This window comes from Leucopleurus acutus, assembly GCF_964270905.1.
Source record: "Leucopleurus acutus genome assembly, chromosome: 7".
Taxonomy (NCBI): domain Eukaryota; kingdom Metazoa; phylum Chordata; class Mammalia; order Artiodactyla; family Delphinidae; genus Leucopleurus; species Leucopleurus acutus.
This window is the reverse complement of record NC_139150.1, coordinates 64,760,577-64,783,802: the sequence shown is the minus strand read 5'-3', so window position 1 is coordinate 64,783,802 and position 23,226 is coordinate 64,760,577. Positions and strand designations below refer to the sequence as shown.

Sequence of the window (23,226 nt, the reverse complement as noted above, 5' to 3'; positions counted from 1 at the left end):
CTCCGTCCGGGAGGATCCCACATGCCGCGGAGCGGCTGGGCCCGTGAGCCATGGCTGCTGGGCCTGCACATCCGGAGCCTGTGCTCCGCGACTGGAGAGGCCATGACAGTGAGAGGCCCGCACACCGCAAGAAAATAAAAATTAAAAAAATAAAGTGAAAAGGATGAAACACACACACATATGCATATGTGTCACAACAGGCACAAACAGAACCTCTATTTACCTCCCAGGGAAAGAATTTATACACTTAGGGCCTTAATAATGCCTGCGTTTTTTATTTTGTTTTGATCTTAGGCAGAGAAGTGTGGGAAGAGGTATTTTACCAAATTTTAACATAGTTGTTTCAATAAAGCTAAATTGAAGGCAACCACCGTTTTTCACTGTATTATTTTGCTATGTAACATCTTCAAATCTGAACGGTCTTCTAGAGAGAAAATGGTCTTCTATAGCTCAGGTGCAAGTTTCATTAACTTCCAGATCACTGAAACAGATACCGTAGTAGGCAGATGGTCCCCATGATCTCTGCCCCCTGGTGTTTCTCTCTTGTATAATACCCTCCCCTTTACTGCGGGCAGAACCTGTGACTTGCCTGTAACCAACAGAATATGGCAAAGGTGACAGGCTGCACTCCCATGATTATATTATGTTATATAAGACTCTATCCTAGCAGAGTGAAGTGACAGGCAACCTCTAGCTGATCGTGAAGAAGCACACTGTCACGCTGTGAACTGCCTACGGAGAGGGCCACATGGCAGGGAACTGCAGGCAGCTCCAACCCACAGGCAGTAAAAAGCCAGATCCCTCGGTCATATAGATGCCAACAGGAAATACATTCTGCCAACAACCTAAATGAACTAGGTAGCAGATTCTTTCCAGTCAAGCCTCCAGATGAGAACACAGCCAGCAGCACCATGACAGCAACTTAGTGAAACTCTGAACAGAGGGCACATCTAAGCAGTGCCCAGATTCCTGACCTACAGAGACTGAGAAATAATAAATGAGGGCTGTTTGAAGCCACTAAGTTTTTGGTAACTTGTTACACAACAGAAGAAAACTAATATGTATAAGAAGCTTGAAAATGCTTTTACAGGGTTAAATAGAAAAAAAAAAAGAGTGACATGTAAACTACAAAATGGGTTCTTACACCAGCCCTGCCTGTGTGTGTCTTTTATAAAGTCTCTTTGTTTTTCTATAGTTTAATTTCCTAATTAATTTACATAACAGAGTTTATAAAAATCCTATCTAAGGTAACTAGATAGAGAAACTAGAAAATCATGGGCAATATTTACAAAAAACAAATAATTACAAAATACAAATGAATAAGGGCAAACCACCAACAGCCACAAAACCTGCACAGAGTGGAGGTATCTACAGAGAAGCAAACAGAGGAAAATAACAAGTATGCATCTGAAAGGACCCCCAAAGGGTCAACAGACAGTTAATGGGAAGAGCTGTAGTACAACCTGAGAGCAGCAGCTGAAACTGGCATATGAAACAGGCGTATGGTAAGAGAGTCCTGAAAGGGTTGGTACAGTCCAGCCTCACAGACCTTCATAACTGACTGTCAAGATACTTCCTGGACAGGGGCCCACACTAATGAGAATCAGTAGAGGCTGGAATCAAAACTGAGCAGGGGCTGGGCTTCCCTGGTGGCGCAGTGGTTGAGAGTCCGCCTGCCGATGCAAAGGTCAGGGGTTCGTGCCCCGGTCCGGTAAGATCCCACATGCCGCGGAGTGGCTGGGCCCGTGAGCCATGGCCGCTGAGCCTGCGCGTCCGGAGCCTGTGCTCCGCAACGGGAGAGCCACAACAATGAGAGGCCCGCATACCGCAAAAAAAAAAAAAAAAACAACTGAGCAGGATAGGGGCAATGAAGACAAAGTAAAAACATAGCCCAGACCAAACTGTAGGAGGAAAGAGGACCAGGAAATCTCAGAACCAAGCCACCATAGTTTTTAACACTCACAACAAACAAAAGACAGGGTTCTGTGAAGTTAGAAAAGCTTTCCTGAACCTTGCTCAAAGTTCAGGTCAACTAACCTTTCATAAAAATAAGCAACAAAAGGGCTTCCCTGGTGGCGCAGTGGTTGAGAGTCCGCCTGCTGATGCAGGGGACACGGGTTCGTGCCCCGGTCCGGGAAGATTCCACATGCTGCGGAGCGTCTGGGCCTGTAAGCCATGGCCGCTGAGCCTGCGCGTCCAGAGCCTGTGCTCCACAACGGGAGAGGCCACAACAGTGAGAGGCCCGCGTACCGGAAAAAATAAATAAATAAATAAGCAACAGAAAAGTAGAGTGGTCAAATCCCATACAAACATAAGGAAATAGAGAGTAAGGAACAGAATGGACTCCTATAAATGAAAGAATAACAGAAAGACATGCCCACAAAACAGATGAAAATCATAACTTACTACTTCAAAATGAGCTACAAGACATTAACAAAATGGTATAAGGCATGAAAGAATAGGAATCAGAATTAGAGACTGAATAAGGCACTTAAATACTGAACTGACTTCTCTTAAATAAATAAATAAATATCAGATAAATTAAAATTTTAAAAAAACCTCAGAAATAAGGTGAAAAAGATCAGAAAGAATTAGAAATTAAAAATCATTTCTGCAAGGAACATTAAATTAGAGGGAACAAGAGTAAATACACATGATCAAAATAATGCCTTTAAGGACGTATGAAACAAAAAAGAAGTAAAATTTTTAAATAAAAATTTAAGAAAGAGATCAAAATGATTCAAGAGAAAGTGAAAAAATACTGAAAATAGGCAAAGAATAACCAACATGCGGACAGCAGGAGTCCCTGAATAAGAAGATCAAAGCAAGGGAAACAGAACAAACACTAAAAACTGTAATTCAAGAAAACTGTCCTGAAATACAAAGATTTTAATCCACACTTTCAACAAACTGCATATCTGAGAATACTGACCCAGCACAACAAGACACATTCTAAGATAATTACTGGACTTTAACAAAAACTTGTACACAAATATTCATAGCACCATTGTTCATAAATAGCCAAAAAGTGAAAACAACCCAAATATCCATCAATTGGCCAATATATAAACAAAATATGAAATATTATTCAACGATAAAAAGAAATGAAGTACCGATATATGCCACAACGTGGATGAACGTTGAAAACATTATGCTAAGTGAAAGAAGCCAGATGTAAAAGGCCATATATTGTATAACTCCATTTATGGGAAATTTCCAGAATAGGTAAATCTATAGAAACAGAAAATAGACTTGCGGTTATCAGAGAGTAGAGGGGGGGGGGGAATTGGGTCTGACTTCTAGCAGGTTATGAGGATTCTTTTGGCGGGTGGGGCGGGGGGGGGGCGTGATGGAAATGTTCTGGAATTAGATAATGGTGATTGCTGTACAGCTTAGTGAATATAGTGAAAACCATCAAATTGTATACTTTAAAATGGTGAATTTTATGTTAGGTGAATTATATCCTCATTTTTTACATTCATCATCATAAAAAACATATCCTGTCTATAGTCTCCTTTGGCAAACTCTTATTTTCTTCCTCTCGTTGATATCAGTGCTTGATGACACTAGGGCTCAAGGTCCTACCTGTATTTTAGGAAAACTAAATAAACGAAGGGCCAAATGTAGGTCTGTGGTTGAATTTAAACTATGATGGGACTTCTATGCTATTGAATATAGCAGAGATGTAGCAAAATCTCCCTTTTCTTTCATCAGAATGGAAAGAGGAAATGATGAGGTAGCTAAAGTAGCTAGGTACAGTAATGAAAATATCAGTGGAATATTTTCATTTAGCTAAGCCAAAGAAATGCAGGGTCCCCACATAATGTTCCTAGCTTTACTTGAAACTTTCCTATGAAATGTTACAAGTTAAGATAAAGAATAATTTGGCTAATCTATATGTGTAATTAAAAATTTCTTATGATATGCCATCAATGTTAGCCTTTCTCTTCAGCCTCAGTATCTGTGCAACTCTTTAAATAATGCTTTCCATTTGAAAATATCAAATTCATCATTATCTATAAACAAACCGATACCCCAAAGCCACTCCCTGCTGTCGTCATTCCTACTGTGGCAAACAACCCTTCTCCAGGTATCATGCTCAAGACTCTATAGATTATCTCATTTCACTCTACACCAACCCCAAGGGAAGATACCATTAATACCCCCATTTTATACCAGGGGGAAACTGGGGCTTAAAGATATTCAGTCACTTGTCCAAAGTCACATCTCTAGGAAGTGACAATGTCACGATTCAAAGCCCCATCAATCCACCTAGATTGAGAAATCCCTAACTCCAGAGCTCTGCTGTGTGCCTTGCTATTGACCTTCAAGACATGGCTCACCCCATGGCTTCCCTTGCTTGTCAGGGAAGCACTCTGCTCGATACTGCAGATATCTTTAAACACAGATCATTCTTTCACACTTCCAAACTAACTACAAGTCAGGGTCTTCTTAATGAGAGATGACTCAGACTTCCAGTGGATTTCTCAATCCAGATGGAATTTCCACTGGGCTGGGCCAAAACCAGGGCGTCCTTTGGGCAGTGATGGATAACAGCAAAGTTTAAATCAGCTTTTTATGTTAATGTATTAATATCTTAATCTTCTCCTGGTAGTGAAGTTGGACTATTCTCACCATTCCCACTGAAATAGATGAGGGGATGTTATGTATATCATTCTTCAATAAGTTTTTAGAAATAGGTAATAGGGCAGCTGAGGCCAAGAGATCAATGGTCTGGACATCCCGAGAGTAAGTAAGACAATTCTGCTTTTAGATTTCACAGCCACCACTGGTACTAAGTTTTCCTACCTCACATCTGAGTCCTGTGGGTCATCCAGAATGTACTCATCTCTCTCAATGTGTCTGCACAGATCAAGGGAAAGGGGAGGGATGGGGAGGATGAAAAGATAAAAGCTATTATTGCGCACTTCCTACATGCCAGACACTACATTAAACATACCTGATCTCAGTAAATCTTCCCAATAACCCTAGAGATTATTATGCACATTTCACAGATGAGAACACTGAGGCTTGGAGAGGTGGAGTAACTTGTGTAAAGATATCCAGTGGGAGGGTTAGAATTCAAGCTCATATTCTGGCTGACTCCTAAATCCATCCTCTTTCATAACTCAGTGCTGTCTTCAACAGTAACCACAACTGTGTTGTGGGTGTCTATCAGCAAACTTACACATTTCACCTTTAAAAAAGATGTTTGGTTCTTTAATGAAAACAAGACCAAGACAAATGGGCTGAGGCAATCAAAGTATTTTAGAATTAAATGCGACTTTAGAGACCAAGTCCATCCTCCTTATCTGACAGATAAGGCATCTTAATGCCCAGGGAGCTTAGGTGATTTGGCTGAGGTCACAGAGCTAATAAAAGCCTCCACCAGACTAACACAGAAAGCTCCAGACTAAAATTACTGCCTTCATCTTTCCTTTTAGAAGGTTGCACTGCCTTTGTTTCCTCTTCATTTCAAGGGAAACCACGTGCATCTCCGACTCTAGGCTTTTGTTATTAGGCACTAACTGTTCAATAAAACAAGTGACAAAAAATGGTAGGTTCTTTTCACCAAGATTATGAAAACAACTATAAAACATCCATGTGTAATGTCTTCAAAAGAGTCGGACACCTAATGAAATTGCTTCTCAAGTAAACTTACGCAGTTATCATTGGAGGTCTGCTTAAAACGAAAAAAAAGTGTATTTGCCTAGGATAAATATCACATGGAATAAATAAAGAACAGTCAAAAGTAGGCTCCACTTCTGCAGAAATTGCACAGCCCGGGAGAAACTCACAGCCCTCTCTTCTGTCTCCTAAGAGTCCTGGCGTAGAAGCTACAAAAGACAGCCTAGCATAAACTCTTTCCTTGGTTTACCGAGCATTTATAGAATGTCTAGGGCGTGGCTGGTATTTTTATTAAAAAGGGATGAAAAAGACCTGGTTCTTGTCCTCGAAGGACTTATTGATTCTTGAGAGGGAAGGAGCCCAGCAGTCCGGAGTTGTAAACCTAAGAAGCTCCAAGTCCAGGCCCTCTGGGTCCTGCCCTCTGGTCCCTACCCAGACCTCTGGGTACTGAGGCAGCGGTCTCTGGCTAGAATGCTTCAGATCTTCCTCAGGTGGCCGCAGAGGCCCGGCGCAAGGCGCTGGAGGTGTGTCCCCACAGACGACACGAACTGCCACAGAACAGCCTCAAACTAACTCGGGGTCCCCATAACCCTCACTGCAGCCCCCTATACCTTTCCTCTGAACACCTCCCAGCCCAAATCTTTCCCCTCCAAAACCCCACACCCGGTGGTTACCTCAGGGGTCTCCCGTGATCCAGACTGCACACCCAAGACCCCTGGGGCAGCTTCGGATCTCAAAGGCAGAAAGAGACCCAGGCAGGCCGCGGGGTCAGAGCAAAAACTGTTGGAACACGACGGACTCTAGGACCCAGGGAGGGGGAACAAAGAGCACAGTGGGGAACAAGAGGGAGACCAGCCCCAGGGAGACGGTGTTTACAACTGCCACTTCCGGAGACTCGACTTCCCTGGCAGACCTCCGCAGACTTTCGCCGGCCGCGGCCCCGCCCGGGCCCGGGCGGCCCCTTTCCTCCCGCCTCCGGCAGCCGACAGCTCCAGGATACACACTCGGAGAACGCCGGGCTCCGATTGGAAGATCCGGGCCCGCGAAGCTGCGCGGCTTTTCTGGAAGGCGACCGGCGCATGCGCTGTTGCTGGGGAGCGGCGCGCTCGCGGCCGCGCGCGGTTCCGCGCCTGGCGCGGGCCCTCCCCCCTTCTACCTCAGCCTGAGGACCCCTCGGCCCACGTTCCAGTGTGGTGGTCTCAGTGTGAGGTGTCCGGGTCACCGTCCCAGAACCCCCAGAGAGCCGACTGAAAAGGCAGGTTTCTAAGCCCTAGCTCCTTTTCCCCGCCTACTGAATAAAAATCTTAAGAGGACTGATCCCAGATGCTGCATTTTTAAGCTGGCTCCCCTGCTGATCCGTAGGGTCACGACAGCCCCTCGGGGTCCGTGGTCTGGTGCCAGAACCGGGGAAATTCCCTGGGCTCGCTTCTGCACCAATTATTGGTTTCCCGCTGTTCAGACCGCTATCCGCCTGCCGGACGCTTCTAGTCCCCTCCTCCCATCCCCATTGTATCCCAGCTGGTGGTTGTAAACGGAGACGCAAAATGCGGGCCAGCGCGCTGATGCAGCTACAGCGCCTTTCGTTATAAATATTACGTAACGAGGTACCTCACGAAAAAGTCCTCAGAGCCTTAGCAAGTGCCCCAGCTCCCTTTCCTACCCTCGTCCTCTTCCTCACCCCCGACACATACACATATACACACGCACCCCACGCACGCTTTCCTCGTTGACAATTTATACTTTGGTTTCTCCTGGTAGCCGCTGCCGCCTCAGGGAGATTGGAAAACCAAATCCTCTTTTGTTCCTTGGCTTTTGAAAGCCTGTTCCCCAAAGAACAATGCAAATTGGCGGGATATTGACTCAGGATTTAATCTTCAACACCACCTCCTCCTCCTCCCGAAAAGGTGTTTAATACAAAAAGAACCTTTTATGCCAAAATAGTGCCTTGTGGCTTGTAATCAACCTGAAACCAGGTGTAGGGGCCGTCTTTCTCCTGTCTCCCTGGGATTAAAACCTCCTTGATTCCTGTAACACTGAAACTCTGAAACTTTAATTGGCTTGAGTTTAGTCATTTAGATTAGGAAAGGAGGCACATCCCGCTTCAATAGTTTAGTCAGAAAGAGGATAATTTCTTCAAAGAAAAGAGTGTATGGAAAGAAAAGAGCCCACTCTAACACTTAGAAACGAAATGGACAATTACAACAGACTAATGATATTAGGACTTTTTTTACTTTACAAGTTTTAAGTAATATAAAATTTTTATTTGTGTTTTAGCAAAATCACAAAATTGAATATTGTACAGCAAGAAATGCCAAATGTACTATACTGCACACTTTTTTAAAATGAAAAAAATAGATGCAGCATGAAGACTTGCAATCTTCATTTATTTGTTCATTCAGCATTTATTGAATACAGACTATATACCCAGCCCAGAACTAGGTGGTAGAAATGCAGGATACATGATATAGGTGCAGTGGGATTCAGAAGAGGGAAGTATAATATCAACCCTGAACAACCAGAAAGGCTTTATAGAGAACTTTGAGTTCACTCTGGGAAGGTAGTTATAGATTCACCAAGTTAAAAGGAATTGGAAGACATGGAAGCTGCAAACAGGGCAGGAAACAGCAAGAGGCATTTGGAAAACTGAACAAAGCTCTGTGTGCGGTCTTGGGGTAGCGGATGTGGGGAGTAAGATGTCAGGCTGGAGAAGTAAGCAGAACCCAGATCACAGAGGGCCGTCTAGGTCCTACTTAGTTTACCAAGCAACAGAGCTAAATGAAGGATGTTGAGCAGAAAAGTTGTAATAATTAAACAATAAATCAGACTGTTATAAATACTTGGAGGTTTTCTGTGTTTTTCTAGTAGTTACAAGTTCAATTCTTTGTTGTCTCTTGTTTGCCTAACATGCTATACTACTTAGGAAAGCTGTACAGAAAGATGCTGTCTAGCCCACTTCTCTTTTAGCCTCGAGTCACAATTCTCATCTCATTCTTTCTCTTGAGATATTATTCGATCCACCACCCCCACTCTTCCAAAACAGATTTCGCAGTCAATAATGACCTCATTACCAGATCCCAGGCTCCTTGAGTTCGCTGACACTTTGATCACTCTCAGATTTCTCTCCAGCATAGGTGAGACTCAGGGTTTAGGCAGCTCTCTGACCTCTTTGCTGCTGCTCAGGAAACCATTATCACCTTGCCCCTTAAGGGGATACTTTCTCAGTTTTGCCCTCAACCTTCACCATTTACCACAGTAGCTTTCTTGGTGATGTCATCCATTCCTGCAAGTGTGAACTCTGGGTCCACAACTTCCAATTCTTTATGTCCACCTCACATACCATAATATCATAAGCTGAGCTCTGATCTTGAATTTTTAACTCTCATTTGAACAGTGTCATTTTAATGTCTGTCAGTATTGAGTTCAATATATCTAAAACTTAATGATCTTTCTCAGCTTCTCACTGGAGCCCCACAAACTGCTCTACCTATTTATAAAACTTATAATCTCAGACACCCAAACAAAAAAAACTTAGAGAATCTTTCTTCTCTCTCAGGCTCTCAATTCCTTCATCTGAGAATTACTAAATCCTACTTACTTTGTCTCCTGTGGCCTTTCTATGCCTCCTACTAATCATCTTCATTTATTTGTTTCCTTATTGTTTCATATCCAGACACTTGTAATCAGGACCTTTGCTGTGGCTGACGCAAGTCACCCACCTCCTCCTTCTGTGCAAATTCTCAACATTTTTACAAGTTGACAACTAACATCTAGGGCATTTTTAAACCGGGAAATATGAGAGGAGAAGATCAAAAAATAGAAAAAAATCAAAAGCAGGCCTAAGGGCACATATGCACCTTTCTGACACTAAGGGAGTGTTATGAGCTGATTGTGTACATGTGAGCCGCAGGGTTTTTTTGTTTGTTTGTTTTTTATTGCGGTACACGGGCCTCTCCCTGCTGTGGCCTCTCCCATTGCAGAGCACAGGCTCCGGACGCTCAGGCTCAGCGGCCATGGCTCACGGGCCCAGCCGCTGCGGGGCACGTGGGATCCTCCCGGACCGGGGCACGAACCCATGTCCCTTGCCTCGGCAGGCGGACTCTCAACCACTGCGCCACCAGGGAAGCCCCGCCGGGTTTTTTAACACCAGATGAGCCACATCCTTTTGACCCTAGTAACCTCTCCCAGAAGGTTCAAACACCAGGTGCTTGATTATTACGCTGCTTTGGTATCAATTGTTAGAACTGCGAGCCCTGCCATAACTGTTGTTCTTGGTGGCCCTGGTTCTTTGCTCCTTCAATCCCCATACTGTGTGCTACAACGGAAATGATCCTTCTGAAGCATAACTCTGATTACATTACCCTTCATTAATTCTTTTAATGGCTCCTCAGTCCTTACTGGATAAAACCCATACTTTTCCTCCATCCATCAAGGGCCCTTATTCTTTTTTTTTTTTTTTTTTTCGGTACTTGGGCCTCTCACTGTTGTGGCCTCTCCCATTGTGGAGCACGGGCTCCGGACGCGCAGGCTCAGCGGCCATGGTTCACGGGCCCAGCTGCTCCGCGGCATGTGGGATCTTCCCGCACCGGGGCACGAACCTGTGTCCCCTTCATCGGCAGGCGGACTCTCAACCACTGCGCCACCAGGGAAGCCCAAGGGCCCTTATTCTTGTCCCTACCTGCCTTTCCAGCCTTACCTTCTCTTATCTCACAATAAATCTTCCCTCTCATTCACATTAGCAACAGAAAACACAAATAAATGTAATAAGAGGTAGATATGGACTTATATTAAAAGTTTTAAGATATATAGGCTAATATAAAAGATAACATTATTTATTAGACATATGTGCCAAGCACTATGCTAAGTGGTTTCACATGTATTCTAATTTTTTTCAAAAATGCATATGTCTTTATCCTTTGTTCCGATAGTAAATACATGGTCACTTAAGTCAGGGCAATTTTTTTTTTTTTTGCGGTGCGCGGGCCTCTCACTGTTGTGGCCTCTTCCGTTGCGGAGCACAGGCTCCGGACGCGCAGGCTCAGCAGCCATGGCTCACGGGCCTAGCCGCTCCTCGGCATATGGGATCTTCCCGGACCGGGGCACGAACCCGTGTCCCCTGCATCGGCAGGCGGACTCTCAACCACTGCGCCACCAGGGAAGCCCAAGTCAGGGCAATTTTAAAAGTAAAATTCTCCCCCAAGTCCTACCTTCCCAGTCTAGATTTAAAAACTGTTAGGAATGTATTACATTTCTAATATAACATTTTGATGCATAAATAAATACGTTTTAAAGAAGGCACATTTGTTCATTTATTTCTATATTTACGCAAGTGTGCATACACACAATAGTAGCAGACACTGCTTTTCCATTTCCTACACCATCCTTGCTGACAACCTTAATCTGTTTGCAGCAGTTAATAGGTAGAACTTCAGGAGGTGAATGGTCTGATCTATCCTATTTCCTCCTGCTAGCTACTGGCTCTCCAAAGCTCCCTGGTAGCTAGGGTTGGCTGTGTTACCAGTTCTGAACAATGAAATGTAAGGGCACACCTACTGAGGTGAGAATAAAAAGAGCCTTGATTCTCCATGACACTCCTTAGTTTCTGATCCAATCCTGGACTTCCTTCTGACACAAACGATTAATGGTCTTAGAATTCAAGTCTGTGCTAGTCATGTTTTCTGTTATTTGAAGCCAGTGGTGTGCTGATTTCCTTGATATATACTAAATACTGCCACTGTGGCTAATTTCAAGCAACCAACATGCAGTCTCTTGACTGCAGAGTTCAGAAGAAATATGTACATTTGGCTCTCAAGAGTCCTGTGGGAGCCAGCTCCAGCACATCATTGCTATTGATAGGTAGATAAGTAGGTAGGTAGATAGATTTTTTTTTTAACTTAACAATACAGCTTTAATACATTTCTATGTTAATATGAAAAAATATACCTTTTTATGGCTGTATTGTAATCCATTTTATGAATGCCCATAATTTATCCCATCATTTAAGTTGTTTCTGCTTTCTTTACTTAAAAAATAAAAATAAAACACTGTCTCCAAAGGTATACTTTGCATATTTGTCTTTTTTTTTTTTTTTTGGCCGCGCCATGCAGCATGTGGGATCTTAGTTCCCCAACCAGGGATTAAACCCACGCCCTCTGCAGTGGAAGCGTGGAGTCTTAACCACTAGACCGCCAGGGAAGTCCCACATATTTGTCTTTTTAAAGTCATAGTATAAATACCTAGAATAGAAATTGATGGATAAAAGGATAAGCATTGAAAACCAAAATCGATAATTACCTTTCCCTATGTTAAATACTGTAAGTCCCCTACATACGAACCTTCGAACCTTCAAGTTTCAAACTTTCAAAGATGAAAACATGCATCTGGTTCCAACAAGGAACCAGAACCTGTGCCATCAACGTCAGGCATGAGTGAAACTGCAGCCTGCCCTCCATCCCCTATTGCTGACGATCCTTCAGCTCTATCATCTCCCCCCTCCTCTCCCTCCTCCTCTCCCTCCTCCAGTCAGTAACTCTTCGTCCCTGTTCACTCAATGCCAGCCCCTGGATGCCAGCTGTTGTACTATACGACTGTACTTTTCAAGGTACTGTACTGTATGATTAAAAAACGTTTTCTTTTTTGTGTGTGTTTTTTTAATGTATTATTTGTGTGAAAAGTATTATAAACCTATTAGAGTACAGTACTATATAGCTGATTGTGTTAGTTGGGTACCTAGGCTAACTTTGTTGAACTTACAAACAAATTGGGCCTACGAATGTGCTCTTGGAATGGAACTCATTCATGTGTAGGGGACTTACTATAATAGTGGGACTAGACATACTTTCCTGTACTTTTGTTAGACAATTCTGGGACCAAACAAAAATAACCTTGTGGCTTGCTCCAGTTGACACTTTTTCCTGGAAGATAAGGCTGTGAACTTACTAAACAGATTACTTATGAAGGCTAACAGTTTATTTACCAAGAAATTATTCAAAACCATTGCCTTGGGGCTTCCCAAGGCTTTACCAAGAAATTATTCAAAACCATTGCCTTGGGGCTTCCCACTGTGGCGCAGTGGTTGAGAGTCCGCCTGCCGATGCAGGGGACACGGGTTCCTGCCCCGGTCTGGGAAGATCCCACATGCCGCGGAGCGGCTGGGCCCGTGAGCCATGGCCGCTGAGCCTGCGCGTCCGGAGCCTGTGCTCTGCAACGGGAGAGAACACAGCAGTGAGAGGCCCACGTACTGCAAAAAAAAAAAAAACAACAAAACATTGCCTTGCTGTGCCCACCAATCTAAGGCTGTTGTATCATAAACTCTGCCTAATCCCAAACATTTCACTGACTTGCTTCTCTCCCTAAAACCCTAAAAATAACTGGCCCTAATTTTTCATTTTGAGTCACTACTAAGGCTCAGTCAAGGTAGCGTTCTTCCTTATTACAGTAAATCTAATAAACTTAACAGTTTTTATGATGAGCTTTTAAGGAGTTAACATTTGAGAGCTGTACTTTAATTTTTTATACATAGTACCAGATTACTTTTCAGAAAGAGTATCAATTTAAAGAAATATCAACATTGTATGAGAGTATCTACTTCTTTCTGCCCTTGCCAGCAGTAGATATTTTTGCAGTATTGAAACATTTCCAATCTGATAAGCAAAAAGTGATATGCCATTGTTCTAATGTTCTTTTAATTTGCATTTATCTGATTACTGATGACGTTTAGTAACATCCAGAAATGCCACTTTTATCTTATGTAACTAGATGCATTAACTCACTAATACACGACTACTGCCATCAGAATTTAGAAAGTTTGTACCAAGTCTAAGAACTTAATTCATAACCTTATAATGAATAATTATAAAGCTGCAGCCAAGTCATTGTAGATAAGGTAGCATCCTTTAAAGAAATTTAAATTAAATATTTAATTTAAACATTGAGCCTATTATTATTATTCCTGGCCAATCTAAAAAGCACAATTTGAAAGTAGAAATGTTAAGGAGTGGGAGTGAGGGCAATAATGAAAGAAAGGAACCAAAGTCAGTTTGTATAACAGTGTGAAGTAATTATTCCAATATGACTAGTGGTGTTCTTGCAAATTATGGGCAATAGGAATGTGTTTTTCTTCTGCTTATAAATTTAAACTAGCATTCTCCAATATTTATCCTTAAGTGATATGAATGATATCTATTTCTAGTCCCATATTTACTCACTCAATAGACTTCCAAAAAAAATAAAGAAGCTATGTGCATTTCTCTCTAGTGGGAAGGTCTGAAAGAGGTCCAGATTTCTTAACCTGCGTGGGACTGCTAGACTATCCTCTTTGGTTAGAAGTTAGGATTTCCCAAAAGGAAAAAGGAAGCCCTCTGGCCTCAATCTGAAGACTGAGGAGAGAAGAACTGAGGGTGTACGTAGTGGACCTCTAAGTTTATAACTTAGTGGGCATCTTTGTCTCCAGCTTTGTAAAAAGGCACATTTAATGTATAGTCTTAAATGTTATAACTCTCACTAGAGAACAGCTTTATAGTTGGAGTTGTAGATGGAAGGAAGGTCCAATTCATGAAGCGAAGCTAGGCCTACCCCCATATTACCCTCTTCTTGCCTTCCGTAGAATCCCTTGTAGAGATGTCCGCGTTGATGAAGGAGGAAAGTGCAGTTAATGAGCTCCAGGTTGTGAGCAACTCAAAGGAACTCAAAGGAACTCAAAGGAAGCATTGAGGGGCTCACTGGCAGAGAAGCAGCGGCCAACTCAGAAGCAACTGTAAGACAAACCCCTCCCCTTTTAAAAAAATAGACTTGAGAAGGATGACTCTTTAAGAGGACTGAAAGTTTGGGAGATATCTATCTATACATATACTTATAGATAGATATGCTTATAGATAGATATACAGATATGTATACACATATAATATCTATATGCCTGCATTTTCTATTCGGATCAATGTATCTATTTGTCTATGTCCCAATATCACCATGTTTTAATTATTATACCTTTATAGTACATTTTTAACGTCTAGGCCATCTCATTTTTCAAAATTTTCTATGCATGTAATTAATTAAGATTTGTTAACAAATATTTACTGAACGCTTACTATTTGCTAGATGTTGTAGGTTATAAAAATATAAAAGCAAACAACACACACACAAATCTCTGCTCTCATGGAGCTTACATTTTAGTGAGGGGGCACAGGGGAAACCAACATAATCCCTATCAATGAGTTACACCCTCATGAGACCAAGCATGCTTTCTTGTCCCTATGTTAAATAATACTGACACCAAGCAAAAATAATCTATTTGCTCCAGAAAATACCTATTCCTGTAAGATAATGCTGTGAACTAAAAAGTTTATTTATCAAGACCAAAAGCTTTCTCATTTAAGACTTGCCTCAAGACCTTTCTCCACACTTTGCCCAACAATTTAACCATCCCAAGGCGTTCCTTGCTAGCAAAACCCTTTAAAACCTCCCTAAAGAAGAGCCTTCCCTAATTTCCTCATTGTGAGTTACTTTGGAGGTGAGTCTAGGTAAGATAAGAAGGAAAGCTAGACACTCAGAGCTTTTAGCATGAGTTCAAAAGTCTTTTTAAAATGTTTTATATGTAAATATACAAGTTTACTTACAATTTTTAGAAGTCCATGTAATATTACTGATAAATAGATGATTCTTTGGATATATTAGTCGTACACCTTTAGCTTAAAACAACTTTGTCCTCTCTCTGACTTTCTCACAATAAAAATGTTAGCTAAATATATATATATATATATATTACATATTTTTTTAATACATGCCTTGGGTTTAGTTTCTCATGATTTAAACCTTTTAAATTTATGCATTAATTCTATGGGCCCAGTAAGTTATTATTTCCATGGATGGTTTAAGATTACAAACATAAGGGAATTCCCTGGGGGTCCAGTGGTTAGGACTCTGCGCTTTCACTGCTGTGGGCCCGGGGGTAGGTCCCTGGTCTGGGAACTAGGATCCTGCAGGCCGTGCCATGCAGCCAAAAAAGAAAAAAGATTACAAACATAAAACTGTGTTTGGCTAAATGAAATTGCAGTACTGGATATTTTTTTCTTTTTCTTTTTTTTTTTTTTGGCTGTGCAGGGTCTTTTTTGCTGTGCACAGGCTTTCTCTAGTTGCAGTGAGTGGGGCTACTCTTCGTTGTGGTGCACGGGCTTCTCATTGCGGTGGCTTTTCTTGTTGTAGAGCATGGGCTGTAGGCACACAGGCTTCAGTAGTTGCAGCATGTGGGCTCAGCAGTTGCAGCATGTGGGCCCCAGAGCACGCAGTTGCAGTGCATGGGCTCATTAGTTGCAGCGCATGGGCTCTAGCGTGCATAGGCTTCAGTAGTTGTGGTGCACGGGCTCAGTAGTTGTGGCTCGGAGGCTCTCAAGCGCAGGCTCAGTAGTTGCGGCACACAGGCCTAGCTGCTCTGTGGCATGTGGGATCTTCCCAGACCAGGAATTGAACCTGTGTCCCCTGCATCGGCAGGAAGATTTCCAACCATTGCGCCACCAGGGAAATTCCAGTAATGGATATTTTTAAAGGATATAATCTCATGGATTCTTACAATACTGTGCGTGATAAGGATTCAATGAGTTAACACAAATTGTAATTTCCAGATTTTTAAGTCAATCTTAAGACCTTAAATTTATATTAAAATAAGTTTGTTAACAAATATACTGTGGTTACTCAAATAATTTTTATGTAAGAAAAGACCACTAAAGATAATTTTAAACTACTCTTGATCCTAATTTTTATATATGGAATGGCTATAGAATAGCAATAGCAAGATGTGCAAATGTTTTTAAATTATTATATACACACGTATATAATTCTGCCTACTTAAAATGTATTAAAGTAGTATAATCTATATATCTATACCTATATCCATGCTCAGTGGAAAAAATTAGCAAGATAGTTCTTGGTTTCCTACCTTCTAATTTCTCTTATGTTTTAAAAATCCAAAATTTGTAATAATGAGAATCATTAAATAGAAAGAGGAATATGCAATCAAAACCATAAATATGGCATGCCTGTTTGTGGTTTAAGGATATTGTTGCAGTATATAAAGATGTTATATTCAACAACATATATACATTGCTCTGTTAATGCTAAATATATTTTAAAGTTATATTTTAAAGTTAGTTAAAACCATTAATTTAATCATCTATTAGTGTACAGTAAGTTCCCTACATACGAACCTTCAAGTTGCAAACTTTCAAAGATGCGAACACGCATTCCATCAACATCAGGCATGGGTGAAACTGCAGCTTGCCCTCCATCTCCTATTGCTGATGATCCTTCAGCTCTACCATCTCCCACCTCCCGTCCCTCCTCCAGTCAGTAACTCTTCTTGCCTGTTCACTTGATGCCAGCCCCTGTATGCCAGCTGTTGTACTGTACTACTGTACTTTTCAAGGTACTGTACGGTATGATTAAAAATGTTTTCTTTATTTCTTGTGTTTGCTTGTTTTCTATGTATTATTTGTGTGAAAAGTATGATAAACGTATTACAGTACAGTACTATATAGCCGATTGTGTTAGTTGGGTACCTAGGCTAACTTTGTTGGGACTTACGAACACACACTCGGAGAAGAATTCGTTCGTGTGTAGGAGACTTACTGTATTTATATATTTGTATATGTCTAAGTGCATGCATAAAAAGGTATACAAAGATAAATTCAAAAAGTTTATTTAAAATAAGAGCAATAATAAAAGACAAAGTTGAGATCCTATGTATTCTTTAGTGTTAATTTTAATATGGATGGAAAACAAAAAGTAATTAGAATCTGATTTTTTTTTCCCTGTAAAGTAACCTGATGATTTTGGCTCAAATAAATAAAAGTTCTTTTTTATTCCCAAAATAGTCTAATTCTCTAGACTTTTGGTATATTTCTGAATCATTCTGACAAGAAGTTAAAAAAGAAGTTAAGTTCAGGAATTCCCTGGCAGTCCAGTGGTTAGGGCTCCACACTTTCACTGCCAAGGGCACGGGTTCAATCCCTGCGGGGAACTAAGATCCCACAAGCTGCGCGGTGTGGCAAAAAAGAAAAGTTAAGTTTCTAATAACATTATTACATATTGTTGTGTATTTCCTATTTATTACCTGTAACTATTTCTTGACTTTGAATAAGATAACTCATGTTTGTATCTTATCTCCTCTGACAACTCTTCTTGATTTTTTCTGTCCCAAATTCAGAATAGTCAGACTGTTAAGCTTTCTTGTAAATCAAAACTTTCTTCAAGTTTACTGGAATAGCCACCAGCACAGCCAAAGACTTATAAAAGAAAAATAATAAAAATAATTAGGCTTGCTTGACATTCTCCAAATTTTAATCAACTTAAAACTGTTGTGAGAACTCTTTATCAAATTTAGGATAAAAACAAAATTATAAAAAATTTTCAGTAACCAAGAACTTCTTATGCACAAGTCATCAATTTGATATCATTGCTCTGCTCCAAATCTACGCTTTTCTGCCCTGATTCATGATACCAGTGCTGGTCCCCACAATCATATCTCTGTGGCCAGCAAATGAAATGTTATGGTTTTTCAGTGGAATGACACTGCATGGCCACAGCTGCAGGTAGACATTTTTCCTTTAGGCTGTAGATCTCCATTATCATTCTCCAACAGAGGAGCTCCAGCTTTATTCTCAGGCTATTCTTTCTCTTCTTAACGCTACTTTAGATCAGGTCCAGCCAACTTACATCCTCTGGTGGCAGCTGGCCACTTCTACTGACTGATCCAGGCTGCCCACACTCTCCAGCAATGGTGAACCAATTCTACAGACCACTCTAGTGAGTTTCTTCACTCCTGGCAGCCTGAGTGGCTGTGTATGTGGTAGGTATGTCCTCTTTGAAGAGGTCTGAATCTCAGCCTTGGGGGAGTGTTTGGTGAGAGGAGGTTCTTCGCCTAGTCTCCAGTACTTTTATTGCTTATTCCTCCTCAAACTAGAGGTAGGAGCTGCTTTTTTGCACCTGCTATTCTAGATCCCTTAGACTCTTCTTTTATCTCTATCTCCTATTAGTTATTAATTATTTTTATTAAATTTTCCCTGTTCAAAAAACTGATGTAGTTTCTGTCTCTCGTCTGGTCCCTGACTGACATATCTTAGAAATATACTTTTGATCATGTCCAAAGACTGGTACAATAAATATCTCCAAAAAGTTTTTATTTCTAGGCTATTAAGTTCCAATGTCTCTGTCAATCGGGGACCATGATAATACACTTTGCGATACAAATCAAAAAGCCTTGGAGTCTCCTTTCTTTTCATAATATGCTTCAGTCACTGTAAAAAATAGACACTACAGCAAAATTCTAGAATGATGATCCTTAGAACCACTTCTTTTAAGCAGAGAGATTTAAGTCATTTAAATTACTGGAAAACTGTACTGACCCAAAATGACAAGATCAGGAGGAGACAGCTTCCACCTAGGACTCTTAGATCAAGAAGATGACTGCATGAAGTAGATAGTTTCCAACCAAGACTTGTGAAATAAGCTCTAAGTCACATGGAGTCATAGACTGCCATGTGTCAATAAGCATGATTTTGCTACTTGCCAAGCTGTTTTCTTTCCTCTTGGTTGCCTTAAGGTTTGGGATCATTAACTATGATATTTACAAGATCTTTAATCTTAACAATGCTTTTTGCATCCCTAGTCACTCCTTGGTAAAAGTCTAATGCTTGGCTACAATTTTGTTGTGATTTGGCTAAAACACAAAATCAAATAAACTCTTGAGTTTATATTCTCTTTCCTTGGGGTGCCATTCATTTTCCTTTTATATTAGCTCCCTATAATAAATCAGTTGATTTCCTGGGTAACTGGATTCAACCACTAAGTAACTTTTTTTTCAGAGTAACACAACAGGTCAGACAGCCAGAAATGCCCTATCATGTTCCCCCTCTAAAGAAAGAACACTTGGGGGCTTCCCTGGTGGCGCAGTGGTTGAGAATCTGCCTGCCAAGACAGGGGACACGGGTTCGAGCCCTGGTCTGGGGGGATCCCACATGCCGCGGAGCAACTAGGCCCGTGAGCCACAATTACTGAGCCTGCGCGTTTGGAGCTGTGCTCCGCAACAAGAGAGGCCGCGATAGTGAGAGGCCCGTGCACCGCGATGAAGAGTGGCCCCCACTTGCCGTAACTAGAGAAAGCCCTCGCACAGAAACGAAGACCCAACACAAACAAAAATAAATAAATTAAAAAAAAAAAAAAAAGAAAGAACACTTGGGGACTGTGTAAGAAGTCATTTGACTGGCCTTTGTCCCTGGTTCTTAGGAGATAATCTCTAAACCCTTAAAACCTACTGGGTGTTAGGGGAGTCTTTGTTATTCGTGGTGGACTCCTCAGACCAAACCAGACAGTTTATGCTAATGAGGTGACTCTGATGGGGGCCAGACCACAAGGACAAACCATGTGATTAGAGGGTTGGGACTGTGAGCCATGTGATATCAGCTTGACCTCTGGGGAAGAAAGAGAGCCTGAAGTTTAAGTTCAACCAGATGCGTAATGATTAGATCAATAGTGCCTAAGTAATGAAACTTCAATAAAAACTCTGGACACTAAAGCTCAGGTGAGCTTCCCTGGTTGGCCATACTCATTGAGTATTTTCACACTTTGATGCTGGAAAGGTAACATATCCCTGAGGATGATAGGAACTTCATGTTTGAAACTCTCCCTGACTTCATCCTATGTATCTCTTCTTTTGGCTGGTTCTAACTTGTAGCCTTTTGCTATAATAAAACTGTAACCATAAGTGTAGCACTTTTACTAAATTCTGTGAGTCTTTTTAGTGAGTTATCAAACCTGAGGGTGGTCATGGGAAACCCTGAATTTGCAGGCAACTGGTCAAAAGTGAGGGTCACCCTGGGGACCCCCACAATTTTGGCTAGTATCTGAATTGAGAGCAGTTTTATGGAGGACTCTATTCTCAGAATTTTCAGCTTGACAAACTTATTATAGGAAACTTTTGTAGGAGCTAGCCTTTGTAACCAATAGAAATAGAGCTTGAAAAGGGTTTAAAAACAGATGGAGCATATTCAAAGACTATATCACTTTTACAAGAAAAGAACACTAGTGCACTTAACCCCAAGCTCTTTCCCTTGAACCAACTAATGATCTCTTTATTACAAATATAATTTCCTGACACCAACAATACTTATATAATGTTGAAAAACATTACCGTACCATTTGACAACTCCATAGAGATATTATCACAAAAAATATACCATTGGTTGTCCTCTTGCTACTGGTATTAAATTTGTGGCACAAAAACTGCCTGCTACTAGCAGATTGAATAGAGATAAGTTATCTTGGTTAATTGATGCCTGCTTTCAAGATAGATTCCAATATCACCCAGGTTTCATTTTAGCCCACAAAATTCCCTTCAGAGAAAAAAAAAATCTTTAAACAATTTATTCAACATAGGAAAACTTGGATTTGATTTGAGTTCAAAAACTTTAAAAACTGAATATTTGGGGGACGGCCTTCTTCTATACCCAAGGCTTTTCATTTTATGCTTTCCAAGAGGCCTGAAAAGTAGGAGTAATCCTACATGCTTATGGTTCAGAAAATAGTAAAACTAGATAAGGTGTCTAAGACTATGGAACTCCTCACCAAAATTTCATGAGGTTGGACAAACAATGGTTCAAAAGAGTCATTAGATGTTGTATTGGCTTCTTGAAGGAGAGCATGTGCTAAGGGAAATAATGTTGTACTTAGATTTCTGCAGATTTCTCTGGGATCTTTAATAGTACTAAAAAGATCTGGAAAAAACAAATATCATGAGACTAAATAATCTGGCTAATACCCAAATCTCTGGTTCTGAGAGCTCTTCATATTTGAAATGGAAACTATTCTATTAATTTAATCTTTATCCAAATTAGGTTAGCATTTGTTTGTGTCACCCTGCTTAAATGCAAAACTCAAGAATCTTAAGGCAGTTGAGCAGTCACTCTGCCTACTGATGAACTTCCACCAAAAACAAACAGACAAACAAAACAAGAAAAGTTGACACTTGTAGAAGTTAGAACAACTAATATCAGAAATTACACTCAATCACCGCATATCAAACATGGTGTAGATCCGGTTTGATTACGTCCCCGAATGATAATACTCCTCCACATTAGCCTAGAGAATGATAAAAGAGGGGACTGGGAATTTAAACCAACATAATTCTCAAGTCCCTGTGTTAAATAATAACAAAGCAAAAATATTGGCTTCTGGTTGGGGAATATAACGTGAACTAACTAGTTTGTTTATCAAAACTGTTAGCTCATCAAGACTTGCTTCAAAATTCTTGCTATACAGTCCACTGATCCAAAGCTATTATATCATAAACTCTGCTCACCCTCAACCAGTTCCCCAGCTTGCAAGACCTGTCTTTAAATTGCCCAGCCCAGGTCCTAAATCTCTATAAATGCCTCTCCCTAATTTCCTCATTTGGAGGCAGCCCTTAGACACTGTCATGGTGATGCTTTCCCTTAAGTAAAAGCAAACTAAATTTAGCTTTATTGATCAATGTGTTTTCTGTGTGCATGTGTGTGTTTTCTATTAGAAGGGGTCAACAGCTGATGCAAGCAAGAAACAAGCAAGTAAAAAATATATAGCATGCCAGATGAGGATAAGTGCCGTGAAAAAATAAGCAAAGAAGTGGGGAAGGAAATGCATGTGGGTGGTGGCGGGTAGGTCGGGTGTTCTAATTTTATATCAGGTAATCAGGGAAGGCCTCCCTAAGTGGATAACATTTGAGCAAAGACCTGTAGGCGTTGAGGGAGTAAGCATGCAGCTATTTAGAGAAAGAGCATTCCAGAAAGAGGGACTAGCAATTGCAAAGGGTGTGAGGCAGGAACTTGCCTGGCATGTTGAAGAAGAAACAAGGAGGCCAGTATGGCTAGAGAAGAGAGAGCAAATGGCAGAGAGATTGGATATGGGGAATAAAAGCTAATGGGAGGGAAAGAGTTTGTATAGGGCCTTTTCTTTAAATGACATGGGCAACCATTCAGGTGAACTTTACAATCAGTTTATCAAGGAATTAATAGAAATGTTTAGATAATTGACATTTTTATGGTATTGAATCCTCCCATCCAAGAATATATCTCTCCATTTATTCTAGATTTTCTTTTATATCCTTCAGTAAACCATATACAGTTTTGCCCCATGAATCTTATAAATTTGTGTTAAATTTATTACTAGGCTTTTAAATATATATATATATATATATATATCTTTTTTTTTTTATTATTTTGGCTGTGCTGGGTCCTAGTTGCCGCATGCTGGATCTTGTTGTGGCATGCGGGATGTTTAGTTGCAGGATGCAGGATCCTTTTTTTAGTTGCAGCACGCAGACTCTTAGTTGAGGCATGCCGGATCTAGTTCCCTGACCAGGGATCGAACCCAGGCCCCCTGCATTGGGAGCACGGAGTCTTACCCACTGCACCACCAGGAAAATCCCTATTACTAGGTTTTAAAGGTTTGTTTTTGTTTGTTTGCTTGTTTTTTATTGGAGTATAATTGCTTTACAATGTTGTGTTAGTCTCTGCTGTACAATGAAGTGAATCAGCTATATGTATACCTATATCCCCTACCTGTTGGACCTCCCTCCCA

At 41.0% G+C, this 23,226-nt stretch overlaps 1 protein-coding gene across 1 annotated transcript in view; it reads right to left on the bottom strand.

The window, feature by feature from the left end:
* The window catches only part of CCDC171 (coiled-coil domain containing 171), a gene marked incomplete at its 3' end in the record, with an annotated part of 361,839 nt that extends 355,268 nt beyond the window's left edge, over nt 1-6,571 (bottom strand). Inside the window, exon 1 of the mRNA XM_082842979.1 lies at nt 6,303-6,571. The remainder of the gene's footprint in view (nt 1-6,302) is intronic.
* Nucleotides 6,572-23,226: the final 16,655 nt, after the last annotated feature.